General features: G+C 40.2%; 1 protein-coding gene across 1 annotated transcript in view; it reads left to right on the top strand.

Annotated features, from left to right (window-relative positions):
• The window catches only part of LOC107737276 (zinc finger protein basonuclin-2-like), a 169,096-nt gene that overhangs the window by 1,399 nt on the left and 144,428 nt on the right, over positions 1-23,269 (top strand). The gene's annotated exons all lie outside the window — the stretch shown is intronic.

The raw sequence follows: 23,269 nt of genomic DNA, 5'->3' as shown, positions 1-23,269 counted from the left end.
TTGTCTTAATGTTTATTGCTTTCGTTTTGCTGAAAAGAGAGAAAGTGATTTACAAGGGCAGGTGAACACAGGCATTTCATTCTCAGAGAACACAAAGACAAGGAGGAGATATCGCTGAATATATACAATTGGAAAAAAAATCTCACTGTTCCTCTACTTAAGGTTTTATGAGTTTGGCTCTGTAAATCTTTTTTTTTTGTTTTTTGTTCTAATCTCAGCGGCTGCAGTCAAGAATGCCAATTTGCATTCCAAGAGTCTCATTTGATGACTTTTATCTGCACGGCTCCCCTGACTTGTCTGGACACTTAACATTTCATCTGCTGCATGTCAAGAGTCAAACGCAGTTATGTCCCCTTTCTCTATCTCTATCCTCCTCCCTCTCTCTTTCTCTTTCTCTTTGTCTTTCTCAGTCTCATCACCTCTCTTCTTAAAAAAAGAGCATAGGTTGAGGACAGGAGTATGGGAGAAATGAGAGGGTGTGCGAGAGAGAAGGAAGGAGGAGGTAAAATGAAGAGCTGCTTTCATGTTGCAGGCACGGTCTAAGGCTGAACTTGTCAGCTGTGCTGGTGTGATTCTCTAGGGACCCTGGCAGAGTAAGAGGGTAGATGATGGTTAGACGGTTCAATAAGCGCACAGACAGGTAGCCCTAGTGACGTCCCCCGGAGACATTGTCTTAATGAAGAGCAGGTCCACTTAGCCCTGTGTTCTCTGACCCTCTGCCTACTTGCCACACACACATACACTGCTCATTTGATGTTACAGCTCTCTTGAACCGCTCAGTGAGTTGTGTTGGTGACGCATGTAAAATTGTTGGAGTTTCTAAGTAGAAATCTAGGACTTAATAATAATAATAATAATAATAATAATATGAATAATTATAATACACTGTAAAAATGAAATGTGAAATCTAAAGGAATTTACTGTGTTTGTGCACAGGAAATTACTGTATACTAGTTCACAGTAGAATACCGGAGTTTCAGTAAAAATTGTACTGTAAAAAAAAGTACTGTGTCACAGTAACCAGCAATGTCTTGCAGAAAATCACAGTAACTTCCAATGTATTGTAGAAAACACAATAACTAATTATGTACTGTAGAAAATCACAGTAATTACCAATGTATTGTAGAAAACACAACAAGCAATTATGTACTGTAGAAAATTACAGTAATCAACAATGTGCTGTAAAAAAAACAAACAAAAAAAACACAGTAACCTTTTATACCCAGCTTAGTTTTCACAAGAGAGCGGGCACGACTCTTTGTAACTTGAATGTATTTGGCTTCTGGTGTCTTTCGCTTCCAGTTATTTTATCTCTACAAAAACAGCCCATTATACTGCTTCATACAAACTTTAATTATTATCATATTATTTTAACTTCAGTATCATAATCATAAATTTACCCCCCAGAACGTGATTTCACCGTACTGCCATACACTAGGGTTTTCTGAAACCCAGCCACTGGGATAGAGAAGGAAAACAAAGTAGCCTACACTGGCAGCTGGGTTTCCAGCCAATGACTGAATTTAATTTGACCTCACTGTAATTCAGTTACATTTTAGGTTTGAATAGAGAATACAGGAAGCAAATGTATTCTTTAATAAAAATGTAAATACAGTAAGTTACTTGTCACTTGCTGCCGGTTAATTACTGTGCTTTTTATACAGTAAGTTACTTGTCACTTGCTGCCAGTTAATTACTGTGAATTTCACAGTCAGTTTCTTACAGTGTGATAATAATTAGTATTACTGTTGTCTTAAGACAAAAAGAAAAAAAAACACACTTGTGAAATCTGTAAATATGGGAAGAACACGGATCAGGGTTTTACTCTGCTGAAACTCATACTGTACACGTCCACACTGATAGACAGACAGCTTTGTTATGTCTGGATGGGGTGGGTAGGTATGACAGGTGGGTCATAACACCTGCCAAACAGTGAGAGTGCCCAGCACTGAGTGGTATTTGTACTCTGTGAAGAAACATTTAAAATTGCTTGTGATGTTTAGTACATTTGTACTGTTAGAAACGGACAGATTTTGTGGCATCTTCTCCTTTGTCCAGCTGTGAATTCTTATAATTGATATTTTACCCTGTAAAAAGTGCTACCTTAAAGAGCTACCTGATTGAACTCATTAAAATTAGATTTGCTGGTATAAAATAATGTTTATAGGTTGATTCAGTGATGTTAAATAATATTTTTGACAAATAAAATCAGTTCATTTAGATGTTACCATTTTCAGGTTACAGCTTTTTTTTCAGCAAAATGTGTATTTGTGGATGAATGAACTGAAAAAAAAAACAACAACTATGATATTCAACTAAAACACATTATCATTGAGATTTTAGAAAGATAATTAAAGCCTTATACACTTCATACATTTGGTAAAAAATAACTATGAAACAACTATAATTACACATGCAGATGCAGAGATCATTTTAAAGCTGCTTTATATGGCATTTCAGTAATGAAAACATGTTTCAATAATTAGGCTTTATGTTTTATTTTTATTGTACTCTGTACAATGCATGATGAATACATAGTCATCAAGAAACATCATACTTTTTAAAAATAAAATACAGTAAAAAACAAACAAAAAAATCAATTTAAATGCAAAAAAATACTGTTTTAAGATTATTAAGAACCAGAGAAATCACAGAAATTATGTTATCTCTGTTGTTGCAATTATTTTTTAGGTTTTGTGGTTATGTGCTGGAATGCACACAGTAAGCATACCAGCATCGGTAAAGTGTCCAACATACACACTTTTTAAATTAAAATAGCATATTTGAATTTTTCCACAACAAGAACACACACTCTTTGTCGAATTGCTGTGATTCATTGCCAAGGGTATTTTGTTGCGGAATAGCTGTAAATGTTGAGGTAAAACAGAAATGCTCAAGTGTGTCAGCTGCTAGAATTTGATTGATGACCTGAGGAAATAATAGTTTAAGGGTAACCTCTGCTCCCTTAAAGAACTAAGACAATAATTCACTTCTATTCGTGGAGTGAAACTAGCTGGGCTGGGGATGTTGTGGATCTACAAGCTAGCACAAAACAGAAGCCTTGCAGTAACTAAAGTACTCAGTGGGGAGGTGTATGATTATTGTGGGTGATTTATTTTTTATATGGCGGTACTACAGAATAAGATGTTTCACATTGTGTCGTACAGAATGTGCTGGAAAAGAGGAAACAATGGGATTTCCAGAAGTGCATTTGTCTCTTAATAAAAAAGAACAGGGATAAACCTGTTTAGTGACCCCAAGAGGTCCAAGGAAAGGTTTGATTAAAAAGTGTCACTTCTGACTGAGCTTGGAGTAGAGCGCTGAAAGAAATAAGATATGACAAGATAAGTGGTAGGTCTTAAATAAATCCCACAGAACTGCACAGCAGCCCATGGGCGAGTGAATGTATGTAGCTGAGTTACTGTATACAGTAAATATTAAAAATGCAAGTGTTCAGACTGGATATGGAACCTCTTTTCAGCTAAGCTAAATAAACAATAATTGTATTATTATATATTTATTTTATTGTTAATTTTTTTCTTCATTTTACATTTTTTTTACCTCACTGTATGAGTGAGGAGTAAATTGAGTGAGTTAGTCATGTTTAAGCTCTTAAAATATTATTTCTATAAATTCAAGTTCTGGAAGTCCTGTTTCCTAGTGTTTTAATAATTATTCATCTAGATGCATGCTGCGTTCCTTAGTCACTTTTATTTTGATTATTTTTGCTGCCTAGATTATTTGGAAGATTATTTAGGTAAGGAAACATTTATTATTTGTTACAAACTACTTACTCTAAAAGTGCAGTGATTTTCTATGCTTTGAGTTCATATATACTTTTAAGGTGTGTTGATAAATTATGGTATTCAAGCATGTGTGTGTGTGTCTTTAGGTGTGTTTATCTGTGCATATGTGTGCAGAGAGGGGACAGTGCAGCTTTTGAGCAGACAGAAATGCCGCGTCTCTGAGAGCTCTTTCATGTGACTGTAGCATTCCACTAATGCAGTCACAGCAGCGATGCACAAGACGAGACATGCGTCCCGTTCTCCCTCTGCCATAAGTCTCATCGGTCGCTCTCTGCCTCTCTCTTTTGCTTTCTGTGACCTTAACATTTATCGGAGAACCCCATGCAAAATTCCTCTCAGCATCTGTGGAATGGGGGGAGCCAAACATGTTCACACACACACACACACACACACACACACACACATAGCCAAGAACTTTAAATAATAAAGCACGATAAGACTGTCACATCAAGTCCCTTAGCAAATATTATATGCATATTTCTTGAATAAATAGTTTTTACTACATAAAATGCAACCAATATTATTGTATTATAATTTTTTTGTCCATGTTGTTTCTTTTCATCAGTTTCATTAATGTCCGCATAGCCTCTAAGTCTGAGATTGAGGGAACAATAACAAAACAGCCCCACTGTCACCATTATTAAATTCCAGCTTCTTTACCAGGCAACCTCATATTAAAAGAGAGAGAGAGGGTGAGGTGAGAGAAATGAGCTGTGGATAGAGTTTGCTGAGTGTGTCAAGGACATGTGCCACATGTTGATAGCACTGAAGACCAGAGGTGAGGACGACACAGGGAGGGAGAAGAGGGGCCTGGCCAGACGACAACTCTGCTGGAGAAGTTTACTGCTAACACAAACAGTTAGTGCTGGAATTCAGTTTTTAAGGTGTCTAGATGAAAGGCTGATGCTTGCTCCCACTGGAGGCAGAAGGGACATGTACACATGTGTTTCTTTCTTTTTCTCTATGAAATAACAAAAAAGCAACAAATAGCAATGTACCTTGCTATGGCCAAAGGCTTACAGTAAGTTACTAGCTTTAATATCACTGAAATCTGTGCTCACTGCCTAATTGGGACACTTATTATGGTCTTCTTGCCTTAAAGCTTTAATAAGACTGCATTTTATTGCAGTTCAGACGTTTTTAACTATTTTCATCACACTTTTGGCTCTTTGAGAGAGTCCTAATTTCATGTTTCTCACTAGCAAAAGGGCTTTGGTGACATTCTTTATTGTGGCCTGTTCTCATTGATAGCTGTTTTATACCCTTAAAGGGTTAGTTCACCCAAAAATTAAAATTAGCTTACGTATGACAGATACCGGAAATGAGAGAAAGGTGTTTATTACGTTTGAAATATGGATATTTTTCTTATGAAAACGTATGGATTCGCTACAGGAGGCCTTTATTCAACCCCCAGAGCCGTGTGAGTTTTATTATAAATGCGCGCTAGAGGTCTGCACGGGCTTTAAACTGAAGCCTGAACCCGACCCGTACCCGAGATCCTCTGACCCGGCCCGACCCGACCCGAGCGGCACAGTTAAATTTAGAGCCCGAACCTGGCCCGAACCCGAAATCTTTTTTTTTTTCCCACAACGAATAGCCAATGAAAAATTTTTTTCTGTATTTTACGATTGCATGCAACGGTCAGTAAACAAATAGGTCATTTTCGTCAGTTAAGGCTCGTTAGCATTCGGCCTGCTTTAAATCAGACACAGAGATGCAGTTGTAAGATGTAAGATCACATTTATTTGAGTTAATTAATTATATCATTTATTTGAATTAGCGAGAGAGAGAGAGAGAGAGAGAGAGAGAGAGAGGGATGAAAGTTGTGTGTGTGAACCTGCCTAGATTATTTGCGCGCCTCTCTCTACAAGCAATGAGCCTTAGTTACTTAAAAAACAGCAATTTTACCCCCTCATTGCAGAGAAATATAAAGTTGCGAGTCAGTAGCCTGTCAAAACTATTTTACTAATAAAAGTTTCCGTGCTGTGTTGCCGTTGTCGTGTGCACTAATGTGTGTGCGTCTATGAAAGCAGTGTAGCCTACTGCATATAGTTTTAGTTTAGCTAAAAACCCGAGCCCGACCCAAAACCCGAAGCTATTCATTAAACATTAACCCGAACCCGAACCCGACCCGAAACCCGAAATTATTTCGGAACCCGTCGGGCTCGGGTCGGGTAGCAGACCTCTGATGCGCGTGCTTTATTTGACGACTTGTGGACTGTTCAACTGCAACACCTGCTGACTGCAATGATAGAGCTTGGAATAGCCAGGACAATTTTTTATATAACTCCGACTGGATTCGTCTGAAAGAAGAAAGTCATATACACCTAGGATGCTTCGAGGGTGAGTAAAACACAGGCATTTTTGGGTGAACTAACCCTTTAAGGCTTTGACAGTGCTACAGCTGAAATCAGTAACTTATGAAATAACCCTCAACAGATCATTACAGCAACTTTTCTTTTTGAGGCACTATATGGAGAACAATTTTGATTCTTTTCAACAGGACAGTGTAGGTTATGGTTCCTACTAGAGCATAAGATTTGATGAAATTTATAGGAAAATTCTAAGTCAATACAGTACATACATACATACATACTTAGCCTACATATTAATTTATTTATTTAGCAATCACCATTATACCACAAATGATTTGTACTGAGCTTTATTTACATTGGACATCCTTGCACAAAGTGAAATAAAAATCAAACTTTTAATATGAGATTATTTTGGGCCAATATAAAATTGTCTTGATGAGGTTGTCTTTGGCTTTAATTTTAAAAGACTACTAAAGCTACTCCAATAGGCTACTGTAATATGCTTTTCTTTAGCACAAGAAACCTCTGTTACAGATGTTTTGAGGTATGATCAGTGTTCATGAACTATATGAACAATGATTCTGAACTCTCCCATGTGATTGCTATAATTTCTCTGAGCCATTTTAGAGGATGTTTAGTAGGGGTGGGCGCTATACCGATATGAAAGTGACTACCGGTATTATGTTGTTCCATGATAATGGATTTTGCTATACCGTGGATACCGTTATATATTCATGAATTCAAATTTTGTATTGATATAGTTTTGTTCAATTTGGTACGCTCTGCAAATTTTAACACAAATGATGATAAAGAGTCAAGGCTGAACGTTTTTGTCCTATGTGTGCAACTGTCAGACTCTGGTCCGTGTTTTGTTTGTGTTTTGCTCCTCATGTGCCTTCCTTGCCCTTATTTGGTCCTTCCTGTTCCTGTCCTCATTGTGTGTATTCGTCTCCAGCTGTGTTTTGATTAATTAGTTCATTTGCTCCCAGGTGTGTCACATTGGTGTCTGTGTATTTAAAGTTCAGTCAGTTCCTAGTTTTCTGTCTGCTGTTAAGTGTCATTTGGTTTACCTGATGTCTCCCATCCTGTGATCCCCAGCGTGCCATCATTAAAACCCTTTTGATTTACTTTATTCCTCGTCTCCTCACTCCCAGTGTGTGTGTGTGTGTGTGTGTGTGTGTGTGTGTGTGACAGAACAGCAGACCGTAAACAGTAAGCGGAGCTCCTTCTCCCGTGTTTTGTTTTCGTTTGAAATAGTCTTTTGTTTTCTTTGTTTTCCCTGTTTGTTCCCCGCGGTATAAGAACCGTCCTGCTGTCAAGCGTGCACCGTTGTCAAGCTCGTTGGCCGCGGCTCACTTAAGCCTGCCGGCCGCTCAGAAGAGAAACCTGCCGGCCGCTCCAAAGATAGGCTCGCCGGCCGCGGCTCACTCTAGACCGCCGGCCGCTCCGAAGACAAGCCCGCCGGCAGCTCAGAATTCAAGTTCGCCGGCCACTCCGATGTCAAGCCCGCCGGCCACGGCTCTCTCCAGCCCGCCAGCCGCGCCAATGTCAAGCCCGCTGGCATTGTTCTCATGGACAATTCTTAAGCTCCAGTGTCGGCTCCAGTCCCAGAGCTTGCTCCAGTGTCGGCTCCAGCCCCGGAGCTCGCTCCAGTGTCGGCTCTAGCCCCAGAGCTCGCTCCAGTGTCTGCTCCAGCCCCAGTCACGGCCAGGAGTGCCGTTCCTAGTTCCAGAGGATCCCATTCCTTAGTCATGGCCAGGAGTGCCGTTCCCAGTTCCAAGGGAGCCAGTTCCCCAGTTTCGGCAAGGAGTGCCATTCCCAGTTCCAGGCTCCTGTTCCCGAGTATAGCCCACGGAGGGCTCCTGTTCCCGAATATAGGACACGGAGGGCTCCTGTTCCTGAGTATAGCCCACGGAGCGCTCCTGATTCCCCGTCGAGCCCAGGGAGGGCTCCAGATCCTCTGTTAAGCCGGGGCCGCGGCCTTGGAGGCTGCTTTGCCATGGCTTCCTGAGTCCCCTGATCCGCCATGGCGCCCAGAGCTGCCAGATCCACCACGGCACCCCAAACTGCCAGATCCGCCATGGATCCCGGAACGGGCACCGCCCTGGAGGACTTCCGTCTGGTAACCCTACTCCTAGAGGCCTCCAGAGCGCCCACCCCCACTCCCCATTGGATGTTGTACGGCACGGGACACGCCTTCTGGGAGGGGGGAGTTATATCAGACTCTGGTCCGTGTTTTGTGTGTGTTTTGCTCCTCATGTGCCTTCCTTGCCCTTATTTGGTCCTTCCTGTTCCTGTCCTCATTGTGTGTATTCGTCTCCAGCTGGGTTTTGATTAATTAGTTCATTTGCTCCCAGGTGTTTCACATTGGTGTCGGTGAATTTAAAGTGTTCTCAGTTCCTAGTTCTCTGTCTGCTGTTAAGTGTCATTTGGTTTACCTGATATCTCCCATCCTGTCATGCCCAGCGTGCCATCATTAAAACCCTTTTGATTTACTTTATTCCTTGTCTCCTCGCTCGTTCCTGCGCTCCCAGTGTGTGTGTGTGACAGCAACGCAGTACTACACAGGCATTAGTAATCAAACACATAGAGCATCGTAACAGACCAAATTAATAGAGCACAAATCGCCTACTCCAGTGGTTCCCAAACTGGATGGCACGGCAAGGCTGAGGGATAGTGTACAGTCAGCAGATTATTTTGCAAAAGAAACCTCTGCAGGGTGATAAAGTAATTTTCCCACTTATCATGTGACCACTTGCCTGATAAGTAAACAATTGAGCGCAAAATATTAATTTGACATATTTTAATTACCTTAACATGACTCGCAGTACCCGCTTGAGCGCTCTGTTATCAGTTGTAGAAGTTGTGGTTGTATCAGTAACAGACCACTAGATGGCGCGATCGTAGAATCAGAGTTGTATTGCAGGCAGCCATGAAGAAATATAAATGAACGATGTATGGTTCTGCTCTAAGAATAAAAGTTACAAGTTTGTGAAAGGACTTCCAGAGCCAGGTAAAAGTAAAGCAGGTTATGAATATACTTAAAGGTGACATATCATGAAAATCTGACTTTTAGTAGGCATTTTCAAAATTATATAATAAATGATCTGTGGAGTATTTTGAGCTGAAACTTCACAGACACATTCTGGGGACACCAGAGACTTATATTACATATTGTAAAAAGGGGCATAAAATATATATTTCAAGGGGGCCTTGAAAATATTTTTCTCTACAAAAGGGGGGCCCGGCAGAAAAAGTTTGGGAACCACTGGCCAACTCAAACACACAATATTTAATTTTATTTAATTCATGTTGCACGTTTGCACTTTTTGAGAAAAACAATGGCACAATAAATCAATCCAATCCCTCACTTTTTCTAGTTATATAAGGTTAAAATATTTTGCCTGTATTTTTTTTTCTCATATCGCAATATAATATCGATATCACCTGGACAGTGTAAAATATCGTGATATGAATTTTAGCTCATATCGCCCACCCCTAATGTGTAGTTTTATGATGATAGTGGCATCATTATAACTTATGCCACTAATACAAGCTTTAACCTGCTATATTCATCCAATGATTAAAAAAAAATGTATATCCATAAAAGTTAATGTTTTGTTGAGCAAGTCTTGTTTTCCAAACTACAGTAAAGATTAATATCTTACCTGGAAATCCTTGGGGATAAATGCAATAAAGCCATTTTTCTTTATTAGGTTTTTTTTCTCCTGGCCCTCACTTTCTTTCTCCTTTGCTACATGCCAGTAACCTAACACCACTAGAAACAAACAAACAGGCTTGGCACTAGTGAAGATTCTCAAAATGTTTCTTGCTATGAGACACTTTTTTAATTTCTTTATAGATATATAACTGTGTGCTATAGTGAAGTGAAGGCTGCTAATCGATATTCTCTTATTGGGTTTGTGGTTTTGGTCAAATATCTCTCTTGGTTGTGCCTCAGGTGAGGGGCAGCAGACTAATAAAGCATGTTGTGTCTCAGGGGCAGAAGCAGGGATGAGTATGGATTAGTCAGTGTACCCTTCCTGTGAACATACAGTACAGCTCAAATCTGGAGCTCTCTCCCTCTCTCTCTCTCGCTCTCTCTGTCTGTGTATGGAAGGCTTTATTCATGTCCTAATGGAGCAGAGAGTCAGCACATGTCAAATAGAGATGAAGGAGGTCTGCAGAAATGCTCTCCTGCCTGTATGTTTGTCCTTGGTTAAGTCGGATTGCCTGTGGCCGGTCCTGTGTGGCTGATGTCTGAGGAAAGTTATGAAAGGAGCCATTCTATTTAGTAGCTCTGAGTTTTGAGATTAGGACACTGAACTATGCTTTAGGAACATTTATTGGGTATTTAAAGACAGCTTATTGTAAAGGGTTTACTGATGTGTATTATTAAACATTTATGTACTAAAACATCAAAATGATCTAAGGGGTGTCTGAAGATTTTAACAATAATGATATATATATATATATAGATTTGCTCTGTAATACCTGGATTTTCCTCTTATCTTTTGAAAGGATAGATACACTCAAAATACACTTCAATAACAGCTCAGAGAGACAAAGAAAGAAGGGGAAGTGAGATGTAAGAGCCACTCGCAAGCCAAGCTGTTATTATAGACTAGAGCACCCTGTCATAAATACTCATAATTAGATGCTTCCAGAGACCTAATAATTTTACCATGTAACACAAAGTATCTTGAGTGGCAGAGTCACTTTCCTTTCTCCTCGGGTTTATTTACTGCTGAAGTGAGCCTGTAGTCTCCGTTTCTGCTTATAACTCGCTAATGGAAGGGTTGGTTAGTACAGTAGCTTGGCTGGTGACACCTTGTATGATTTCCCCTTTCAGCGGTGTCATCTGAGCAAGTCCTGTGTTCATGTTTTCACTTGTAAACGCCACTCTGTTCCACTCCAGTGCTTCAGGCCTCTTTTATGAGCCCATGAAAATTTCAGCTGCATTTTCAACATGAAGAAAAAAAACGAGTGCTGCAAAAACTATTGGTCTTTTTTTAGACCACGGACCTTCATCAAATATCATTCAACCTAGAATTTGGTCTTTCACAGTTTATACCTATTTGCAAGATGTAAGTAAATTTCTCAGATCTTACTGGGAAGGAAGACTAGATTAAATGTTAAAGAGCATGTTGGTACAGTACATTAGCATAGTGCCTTTATACCTTTCATCCAGCATGTCTTTGTGAAGCTTTAGCTGAAGCAGTCCAGGAGTTCCCCTGTTTCCCACAACAAAGCTTCTCGCATCTTCTGTCCAGCCACAGTCCAGCTAGCCTATAATGCCAATTTTAGAGTGCAGGTTTCAGTGGCTCTTCCTAGCTCTGAGTAAATGGAGCATGTTTAGAGTGCTACCCAATAATGCTAGCAGTTGGTCCATATCATGCTTTTGTGAGATCAAGCACTGTATTGTCTACTATGGCTGTGAGTATTAAGCCATGGCTGTGGCTTAAGGTCTGTTAAGCCAAAAGTATGTTTTAGTTGTCTGCTTGCTGCAGCATCTCAAGCACAGATGTAAATTTTGTCATCAGCATGATCCACTGTGTAGGTGCAGGCCAGATTTTCTAGCTTCACGTACATTTGTGTGTTTGAACTTGATGTATGCACATGTGCCTGGAACTGTCTCCACTAATTGGTGGGTCTAGTAGGTGACAATGTCCACAGCTGGGCCGTTGCTTTTAAGAATTTCTTTTTGTCTACACAAAAATATGCACAATTAAAAACAACAGAAGTTGAAGGTTGAAAAAAAAAAAGTCAGGTCAGAACTTTGTACACGTTTGTAAAACTCAAGTCTGAAGGAGTATAAAGATATGGGTGCCACACAAATTTTCTAGCCTTGCATATATTTGTGCACCTGAACTAAACGTTGACATATGCGCATGTGCCAGGAATTTGTCCTCTGTCGGTCCACTGGGTCACAATACTCAGAGTTCGGCAATCTGCTTTTAAGGTGCTTTTTTACTACACAAAGAAGATGCAAAATGCCAATAAAACAACAGAAGGTGAAGGTGGGAAGCAACTAAAATTGACAAATTAATTCAGAAGTTTAAGTTTAAGTCTGAGTATTGCTCAACGTAATGCAGGACGCAATGATGGGAGAAAAAAAAAAGTATACCGCCAGAATTTTGACTGCAATTATAGTATGAAGAGGAAGTTTCCTTCATCACAGAACATCTAAATTCATATGTTACAGTTTAGCCTTTGAAATGTTTGTCCATTTCTATCCTCCTGTGGTAACTTGACTATGCCAGAGTTCTTCAAAAGGCGCTAGAAACTTTCCATGTCCTCTTTCATATCACTGTGGATGCAACACTGTAGCTCAGAGTACATCAGGCTTGGAGACAACATTAAACAGTGCTGGTCATCTTTCTCCTCAGCATGCAGGTCTTTGTGCCCTCAAGCAGGGACTGAACTGAACACTTGCTACAAAAAATACAAATTCTACAGCACACATAATGGGATGCTACAAATAAACAGCACTTGATTTCGACCTGAAGCCTCGTAAACTGAAATGGCACAATAATCCAGTATTCACTAAGGCAAAAAACATCGGTAAGTTTTTAAGACAGGGCTTTTACACAGAGATTCCGTAAAATTTCTGTCCAAGTTATTTTCTTACATTGCATGTACATTCGTTCATTCACACTGTCAGAGCATTGCAATACTCTGCGTTTTTATTTTTTACATCCCGGACAGTCCCGTAAAGACAAAGTGACATCATGATGTGATATTCTCTAATTTTTGTGTTATCCTCTTGTAAACAACTGCATTGCATAAGGCACCACTAAGCTTAATTTTGTTGTCTGCATGGATGGTGAATATCTCCCAACTCTCATTATCACCAAAGTTTACAGCCATTGTTATTTTCTCAACATAGGGTCATTGAAAAAAAAAAAAACATGCCACAGTACATTCCAAAAATTTACCTATATATAGTGCACAATTTGTGAACTTATCCATTTTGATGTTTGCAGCACATAAGCTTCATATGCATAATTTAATTCTTATTTATACTTATTCTTTTATGCTTTTCTGATGTAGTAAACCTGCTCAGTAGCTCACCTGGTACAGAACTGCACTTGTGATGCAAAGCACTCGTGATAAAAGTGAAAATAGACTTAAGATAACAGAGTTCAGTGACTTAGAGAAACAAGCTAAAATGACATGGTTTCTTCAGCAAATACTTTTTTATTTGATGTTGACTTTTATTGCTTTTATTAACACTATAGGTTAGGTTTAGGGTAGGGTTTTATCTAGGTGGTACTGTATGTTATTTTCAAATGCATTAAGCTTTTAATGTCAATCACCAGTCATTTAATTTCTCAACTGCTGTGATACTTAAAACAACCAACATGTTAAAACATTGCCAGATTCACTTCCATCTGTTTTATATAAAACGGAATACTTACTGGACATTTCACTTTATGAAACATACAGAAAGCAATGAAAGAATTTTCAAACATCATAACTCCAGCTTGCATTTACATTGCGGCAATTTGACGAAAAATTTAGTTTACTGTATGTAAAGGGTAGAAGTCACTGTTTGAAATTATTTAACAACATTTTATTTTCTAGAACCCCACATTAGAAAAGGTTTATGGAACATTAGAAAAGCATATTAATACACTGAACAACATTTGGCTACTTCCGTAGAAGGTTGACTGGCTTCACTCTTTTAAAGTGGTAAACAGAAGATAGCATTCAACAACAATTGAGATTCAGTGGTCCACTGAATTCAAGCCAGCATTTGTCTCTGTGTCCTAGCTAATGATCTCCTTTGTGAATTCATACATGACATGAAGAGTGCAGACCCAACCGTTAAAACATGATACAGTACACAAACAACTTGCCTACAGTCCAGAGAGATGTGATTGCAACCGAAGGACATCTGAGAGAAGACATTTCCTTCAAAACATACAATTAATGGTTCAGAAATGTTCAGGTTTAAATTAGTTATATGTAACAGCATGACAATTTCTTATCACGATTATAGTGACCAAAATTATCACCTTTATCAGTATTATCATGGTATTGTTAAAATGTGCTGGAAATGTTCAGAAAGTATTGACATAAATCGTTTCACCAAGTTTTATATTTAAAATCAACAAACAACAAATAAAATGACCTTTTGTTTGCATAAACACTAAAACAATTTTACCAACATTTTACCAAAAATTATGTCCGGATTTTGTAACTGACAACAGTTTATTCAATAACATGTAAGAAATGTTCAAATAAAGCTTTGAAAAAGTTTCATAAAATGGTAAACCAAGTCAAAATGATAATTGATTTATAAATGATTATATGTATTTTATCTGCTCCATAAATAATTCTAGACACCCTATCCGAATTGTTTAAACGTGTAGAATCCACATAAGCTTGTTTTTCATCAACCGGTCAAAATTTACAGCAGAGCATGCAAATTCGGTCATTTTTTTTTTTGACCAGACAAAAACTGCACACAGGCTGAATGTAAATATAACTGTCTGTAAATCTGCTCTCTGACACTAGGTGTCGCTTATGGAACAGCTGAATTACAGCTGTTTCCCGTAACCTCTGTGGACAAAGCAGCTACTTTATTAGGTATTAGCTACATGGAGCGAAAATGAAAACAAAATGCCATCGAATCTTTCCTGAAGACAGTCAGAATCTTCAGAGGTACATTAATATAATTAATTAATTCATATATTCATTTGTATAATTCCCTAAGCACTCTTTTAAAACCTCCCAGATTTCCGCCATGTTTTCAAACAAAACGAAACTACTCTGCATGCTGTGCACACTTAAGACTGATACTAAAAACTTTGCTGTATGCTGGATAGTATTTATTTGTCCTGAGTTGTTCAAATCACGGCAATCGATTATGGTTTTAATGATACTTCAAATATGAAACGGTAATACTAACCGTGGGGAATTTTATCATGATTTATCGTCAAACCGGTAATCATTACATCCCTAAAATTAGTGTTTCATGTTATTTAGCTGTACAAAGAAATGCAAATGTGTTCATGATTCCCTGTGGTATTGCAAATTCTGCCAATAGGTTGCATAGGATGAGTCTACTTAATCTTCCCGTCACCTACAGGTTTCCTTTCCAGCCTCTGGCAGCTTTGCAGTCATGTGACTTAATGTGGACTCTGTCTCATGGGCAGGCCAGGGAATTGTACAGTTATGATTTCTGAACACACTCACATTATAATCAGTGTAAGGCTTACTTTAGCCCCTAATCCTTAAGTGGATAAGCTAAGCTTTAATTAGGCTAATCAGCAGTATAATTAGCTCCAATTACATTTTATTGGCCAGATAACAACATATCTTTAAGTGGGCTTAAACAGCATCGCAAAAAAGTGTGTTACATGAGAATGCGGTGGCATCTTCACAATATTTTCACAACCTCTCTCTATATATGTGTTAAGTGCATTTTTTGTTGTTTAAAAGCTATGCCTTTTTGTCAGTTTGCTGTGATGCTGTCAAGCTTGTGGACCAGGTTTGTGCTTGAGTTTACTGTGGATCACCTTGACAATCAGGAGTTTCACTCATGTGCCATGGCTTGACAGCGTGTCAGCAGTTTGGTCACTTAGTTCATTAAACCTAGCGAGATGTGCATTGGTGCACTGAGGGTGAACCCAATCCTGGCCTGACAACAAGATGGTAGCCTTCCAACTTCTAAGTGTTTCTAGAGGATTCCGGAGACACAAACTGCTTTTTTTTTTTGTTGCTTGCACATTGTGACTTTGAATGAATGTGTGTTTAAACTTTCGGGGCTTACTGTAGCAAGTATATGTCTATGCATAGCTTCATCGAGAATAACTAAATTCATTACACACAGACCATTCTGTCTCCGCTTTTGGTGACATAAAAGCAGTTTTCATAAAAATCAGCATGTGCAGCATTTGTCCTTGTACAAAAATTTGGATGAGCAGCAGGACAGGATCTTGTCAGTTTTTTATTGGTCACTGCCAAGACAATGAGAGCTGACACCACTGACCCACTGATAATTTCAAACATGTCGCAAGTTGACTTTGGGTAAGTAGATCCATTAACTCAGCAAGGAGTTGAGTCACTGCGGGTGTTGACACCCACCTGCTGAAAGACTTGGGCTCCGTTCCAATGAAATTTTATTATGCCCTTCCCTCGCTAACTTCCCTCCGTCTTGCGGACTTAGATGTACGTTATCGCTTATGTTGCTTGAGTGCCCACTACTGGCGGAATACATAGAATGGGTTTAAATGGAACGCTCCAATGTCTTGATCACTTGGGGCCAGATTTACTAACAGCTTGTGCCAGCGCAAACCGTCTGTTGGCGTTAAAATAGTACTGTCAGGATTTACGAAAGATGTGCAGTGAAGAATTAGCACTGAAAAGGCATGGACACACAGGGCGCCTGACCTTATTCAATATGCATTTGTAGGAGTTTCCCTTTCAGACGCAAAATTTATGGGAGGAGAGTATTAAAATTAATCACGCAATCTGGTTTACTAACGTTTGCGTTCATCAAATTACTGGTATTTGCGCCATTATTTAACGCCCAAAAAAAGCATGTCTTAAACTATTTTGCACTTGAAATGGCTGCATTTGTAGGAGGAGGCACAGCAGAGAAGAGAACAGAAAGCGTGTGGTAGAAGGGAGAGTATTTTTTCCACACGTATTAATTTATTTGGAACATATCCTTGCGCTAATTGCGCTGCGTTTAGTAGATTGCGTTGGTCATTATGGAAATTAGATGTTGCGTCTGTGTTCTTTAATTTGCGCACTGTCAGTAAATCACCCGCAGAAATGTTCACACCCATCAGCACTGCGTTGGAATTGCGTTCTCGCGCTAATTTGTCCTGTTTAGTAAATCTGGCCCTTGGAATATAATTTGGAGCAGATTTTAATTTTTTGTTGTCGTTTTGATTTTCCTTTATGGCCTATATGCATGCTTGGGCTGTTGAATAAAATATATAGACCAACGAAAATGATAACAAATAACCATGTAAAAAACAGTCAGCTTAAAGTACTGTGATCTACTTTGGTGCCACAATTGTGTTACATTGTGGTATATGGAGTAGACTCACTCCGTCGATCAAAATTGAGAGGTCATGGTTCTGTCCATATAAACAAAGAGGAACACTCTAAAATGGCAGTGGGGATTCCCTCAATGGGAAGTGCTTAAAGGCCCCTATTATGCACCTTTTTACAAGAAGTAATATTGGTCTTGGGTGTCCCCAGAATGTGTCTGTGAAGTTTCCGCTCAAAATACCCCACAGATCATTTATTATAACATGTATAAAATGCGATTTTTGGGGCCTGTTTCCCCAAAAATAAAAGCTGTTTTGGGCTGTATCACTTTAAATGCAAATGAGCGACATATTCCCGCCCCGTCTTCAGAAAAGGGCATAGCGTTTACTCAATGGACTGAGCCGCGCGACCGACTCGACAGCGCGGCGCGAGCTAATCTCACCGCTGATCAATTAAAATTAAATTAAAATTAAAATTAATTCAAATACTTCGATAACGTACGCACACAAACAAGGTTAAAAAGTTAGCCAAGCACTATAACGACATGATATTCACAAAACAGCCTGGAGTGAAATGGCGATTCGCTCAGAAATCATAAAATAAACAATATGATACTCACTTCTTCTGGAGGTGAAGCTGAATCACGAGCAGTTATTACTGATACATCTTTCAGGAACAACTTTTTAGCAAAACCTGCCTCGAATTGTCCCTCCTTCAGAAAGCATTCTGGAGTAAAATGATTCACGCAAACAAACTAATACACTGCGTCTTCAGCGGCTCAGCTGTCGGGAGTAAATGATGACTACTATGTTCATTATTACATCCAACAACAAAGCACCTCAATCGCTTAGGAGACATTCTTGTCTACATCTCCAGCGGTGAAACAATGGCGGACTGATGACAGCTCACTCAGAGCAGGTCTGTGATAAAACGGCAGTGTCAATCAACAATCGTGGGAGTGGCCTTGGCTTGTGTGATGTCACACAGACAGGCATCTGAGAACGGCTTGTTCTCAGACAGTGCTTAGGACTTAGGGAGATTTTAAAAAAGCACTGTGTGGATTTTTTTTATCATTATAGGGTGGATGTGTACACACACTGCCAACACACTTTTATGTTCAAACACCATGTAAAAGTGAATTTTACATAATAGGTGCCCTGTATGAAAAGCGAAGTGGGAAGCCCCCCCCATCTGAGGGTTGTCCCCCCTAAAAATATGATTAAAAACCACGCTGTGTATTGTAAATAACAATGTTTTATACTTTAAATAACTTTCTAAGTAGTAAAACAACGCAAATGGAGCAAAAAATGCGTTTTAAGTTTAGAAACATTTTGAGTCTCACCCTCCCTTGCCTCACAGTGCTTTGATCCAAATGCCTGCTTTCCTTTTTTACATCACCTCAGTTGCCGAGTCCGTGGTTTTCCCGTGGAACTGGGCTACTTTAACACTGTTGCTGGGGGCTGAAGCGACCCCGATAATGTGATATGAATGCGAATTTTACCGGAGGAACCCCGCCGAAAAAACGTGTATTTTACCCCTTGAAACGCGACTGGGCTAGTTTTGAGTTGCAATTGGGCGGGTTTTGTTGTGAAAACCCGGCAACCCTGCATCAACACACACACACACACAAGTCCGGTGAACGAGAACAAAGTCAATAGTTGTGGAACTCGACTATCAAGGCTATTTTATTTACTTAAACATCGGATGAAGTGATTAATTTCTCTTTAATACAGATGATGCCAATGTATTTTTCGATGAGTCTGCTATGTTAGCAATAATAACGTTACCTGCTTGACGGATGGTATAATGTCTACAACAGACACGACCGCTGTCGCGACGCGACCACAACAGCTTGAAGCCCTGCTGCACTAATAGTAGTAAGGCTGTGTATACTTGTCTTTACAAGTACAATTTTAGCTGTATTATTTGTGTCCTCTTCAAAAAATTACTCTTGAGAAATTTTATGTTTATTGTCCCCCCCCAACTGTTGAGAACTGTTGAAATGTACGCCCCTGCACTCAAAGAGCAATATTGTTAGATAGATGCATCTAGAGTGTCAAACATAAACAACCAGTTTGGCATTTGAGGGTATAACAGTAACATCTGGAATCTATATCTAATATCTTATCCTTTTCACCAGGGGCACAACAACCCGATTTACAGGGGGTGTGCAACACAAAATTTGTAAAACCAGCCATATAAATCTGTATTTACATACTGGACAGGGATTAGGTTGTTCACATTTTAAGTAGCTTTAACATAAGGCAGATCTACCGCAGCGCCTGAACTGAAGTAGTCTGCTTGGGTTTAAAGCTCCCCTCCCTTATTCTGTGTGTGTGGTTCTGTTTGGAACAACTTCAGCATGCTCCAACACTGGTTATAATAATGTTACAGGGAAGTATCGCATAGCAAGTAGCATGGACCAATCGTTTTCCCTAGGCTTTAGCAGAAGTTCCAACACTTTCGCCACTAAACCAACAGACAAGGAGTTAGAACACAGCCCCGAGAGCCCAAGTTGTTTAAGAGCTGAGCAGATGTCTGCTAGTGTGCATGCATTTGAGTGTACACAAATATGCTTTTTCTACTTGGCTGATGCTTTTTTACTTTCATTGTGCACACTTTAAATCCGTGTTCACTATCAGTTGCCACCGCCATCTGGATGCCCCCGAACACATCCCAGACCCCTCTTTTCTCTCTTTCCCTCATCCTGCCTTCCTGCAGTTCATATTTCAGTTTGCTCCCAGGAGCTCGCAGGTCTGTGCCAGACGGAAATTCGCTGAGGCTGCAGGAGCCCCTCGGAGGCCACACAGAGGAGGGACAGGCCGGGAACAATCAAGCCCAGTGCTCCTGCCTCTACGGCAGCCTGTAAGGCTGCTCGGGTCCTCAGGGTGCCTGGTGTCTCATGCCCCATCTCGCTCTCTCTCTTCCTCTTTCATGCTCATACTATTTCTCCACCATAACGGCCCTCCTCTGTCTACTCCCCAGGGTGGACCAAGAGGCCATCCAGTCATTCGTTGTCCATCAGATGTGTTTACTCTTTCCGTGACAGCCAACACATCTGGAGCGCATATTCAGGTTATTTCAGTGCCCCTAGACACATTGCATGAGATCATTTCTCTACTCCCCAGGGTGGACCAAGAGGCCATCCAGTCATTCGTTGTCCATCAGATGTGTTTACTCTTTCCGTGACAGCCAACACATCTGGAGCGCATATTCAGGTTATTCCAGTGCCACTAGACACATTCCATGAGATCATTTCAGATGTTGTTATGGCGATCTTCTCCCCTAGTTGTATGACAGGGTAGGGAGGTGAGGGTACGGGGTACGAATGCGCACACTGGAGCTACTATTGCTGGGGGGGTTGGGGTAAGTAATTACAGATCCCATCGCCCTCCCGGAACACCAGCCTTGAGCTGTAACGAAGTTCTGCAGTGACATTCTTCCTCCTTCCTTCACTCTCTCTTTATCTCTTTTCTCTTTTTCTCTTTCTGTCTTTTTTTTCTTATCCATCGGCACGTTTCAGGTCCTGGCCTCTCCCCCCTGAACATTCCTGTGCCTGTGTGTGACTGTGACGGCTGTCATCAGGCAGGAATGTCCAGCTCTCCCACCTCGTCCACCATGCTCTTGGGTGAAGCCCCCCTCCCAACCCTCCTCCTCCGAAACGCTCGCCTTCAGAAAATGTGTTCCTGCAGATGTTGTCCATTCAGTGCATACCTTTGATTGGCTGGCTTCCACAACAAGCAGAGTAATTTGCAGATATTCAGTGGCTTGTTTTTGAGCTTGAGAGTGTGCAAGCTATTTTATCTTCTATTGCTTTTACCAGTAAAAGGGAACATTTACTTTGCCATTTGTTGGACACATAACTCCACACAAATGTGTTGACGAAAATTTTCTTCTGTTGTTCAGAGAAGAAAAATACCTTTTTCTCAAAAAATATCCTGCCCATTAATAACATATTTCTTCTGCCCTGATAGAAATGGTATGTGCACAATATGAAGTCTTAATATTCTCATTACTCTAAGAACAAAGTATGATTTCTTCAAGTGAGTCATGACATTTGCAGTTTCTAATGGCCTTAATTACTATTGCCCAATCAAGCCATATTTGTCCAACCTGAAATGGTCCTGGTTATTTTTTTTTCTTACTGAACTTTATGTATGTATATTTTGCAAACACCTAGGGTTCCTATGTAATTTAACTACTAATTTTTTCTCCCTCTTCCTGAGTCTGGCCTCTCCCAGGTCTCCTCCAAGTCTTGTTTGGTACCACTGTCCCATGGCACTCTTCTATATAGCTGAGCTGCAAGCTACACAAAGCCTGTGACCCCCCACCTCCGCACTTTTCCAACAATCCATCACTCTCCCTGTTTTCTTTCTGTGCCAGTACAGGTTTCGTGGTTGGGGAGAGCTGTGTGTTATATATTCAGGGCAATGGTGTTCATTTCAACAACACCCATAAAGCCAAGACATAATATTGTACATGGCTTTGTTCCCCAGTCTCTCTTTTTGACCTTAATAAATTATGTAGATTATAAAAGTAGAAACACATTGTGCTGATAAGAGGTCTGATGCATCTGGATGGGGGGAGTGGTGGTAGTGAGAGCCTGGCCGATGAGGGGGTCGAAGAGAGACATGAGTCTGTTCAGTCACACTTTTTCTTTAGTTTTGGCCCCATATGTTAAGAAGTGAGGAATAACAGTTGTGTCCCAGTTGGAAGAGATTTTGTAGGCCACTGCCAAAAGAAAGATGATTGTCTGTGGTGGGAGAGTAAAACAGGGGCCTCAAATGGTAAGGAAAAAGGAAAAAGGCAAAAATGTCACGCTGTGGACCGTTAGTGCGGGTGTGCTAAACTATTAGGGGGCGGAAAGCCTTTGTCTGCAGAAGCTGTTGTGTTGCAACACATATGAGAGTCTGTAGTGGAATGTGTGTGTTGGAGCATGTGTGATATACAGTGCGTGATATATTTTTAAGAGGGACTCCTAAAACTCTTTGGGACTCTTTGAAACTCTTGGAGTTTCAAATGCAGGATACAAGATACTGTTCCCTCTCGCCGTGAGCACTCTTTTCTTTCTTTGGAAGTGTTTCAAGACCACCTGAATCACGAATATACACACGAAGGGGCCAAGCATTGATACCATTACGTTCTTTTCTCATAACAAATGACATTGAAAACCCTCAGCTGTCTTTTGGGGAATTTTCATTTCTGCATTGTCAGTACTGACTGTGAGAGTTCTCTTTAAACTGACACTCATAGTGAAAGAAAAAACTCAGGGCTCTTACAATCAGGGTGTGACAAGTTTTAACTCAGAGTCTCACATGTGTTGTTCTCACTCCTGACCTCCTCTGAGACACCACTCGGCAGGACGACAGGATAGGTTTCTGTCTTAAGAGAATTTCAAAGGCCAATGGTGAGAGACGATAAGAGGAAAACATTTAGAAGAAAAGAGAAAACACTTTTCTTTCTCAAGTAGGATCTTGTGTGATCAAAGACAGGTCCCCATGAAATCTGTGAACCCCCTGCAGTAAAACTCAACATACTGTCAATTAAAAGACGCTAATGGTACAGTACTATTCCCAGCAGTTCCGGCACTGAGAGCTCTTTGGTTCCTCTGGGGATTTAGTTAGGTGACAGAACTGCAACATGTTTACTAATCAGTAGCAGTGCTCATGGTTCCTAATGAGAGAGAGAGAATTTAAAAAAAGAAAGAGAAAGAGAACAAGTCACTGTGAGTCATCTTAATCATGCATCATCACATCCACATGTGTGTGGGGGTGACATACCTGTCTACACAGATGGATATCTCAGACTTGCTATGGAGGCGCGACTTTGGGAACTCTTGGCAGGTCTAGCAGGGGAAGTCCCCTATAGACGATGGATGAGGCAGCGTCTTTGGGTCCTTTTCAAAGGCAGGAGTTTAGAAAGGGAGAGTACATGATGAAGAGATCAGGAAATGCTCCATTTGCATTCCTTAGAACTCTGATTTGATTTCTCATGTGGAAGTTTAACAAATTAACAGTGAGAATGAGAGATAGGCCTACTACTGGAGATTTATATATTTTTTCTTAAAAACTGGTGTTCATGGGCAATTTTTATAGTGCTGGAAAAAAAAGAATTCGGATGCCCAGAGCCAAGGTT

The sequence above is a fragment of the Sinocyclocheilus rhinocerous genome, unplaced genomic scaffold (genome assembly GCF_001515625.1).
Source record: "Sinocyclocheilus rhinocerous isolate Xijiao unplaced genomic scaffold, SAMN03320098_v1.1 scaffold2416, whole genome shotgun sequence".
NCBI lineage: Eukaryota > Metazoa > Chordata > Actinopteri > Cypriniformes > Cyprinidae > Sinocyclocheilus > Sinocyclocheilus rhinocerous.
This window is presented reverse-complemented; position numbering and strand designations above follow the sequence as displayed.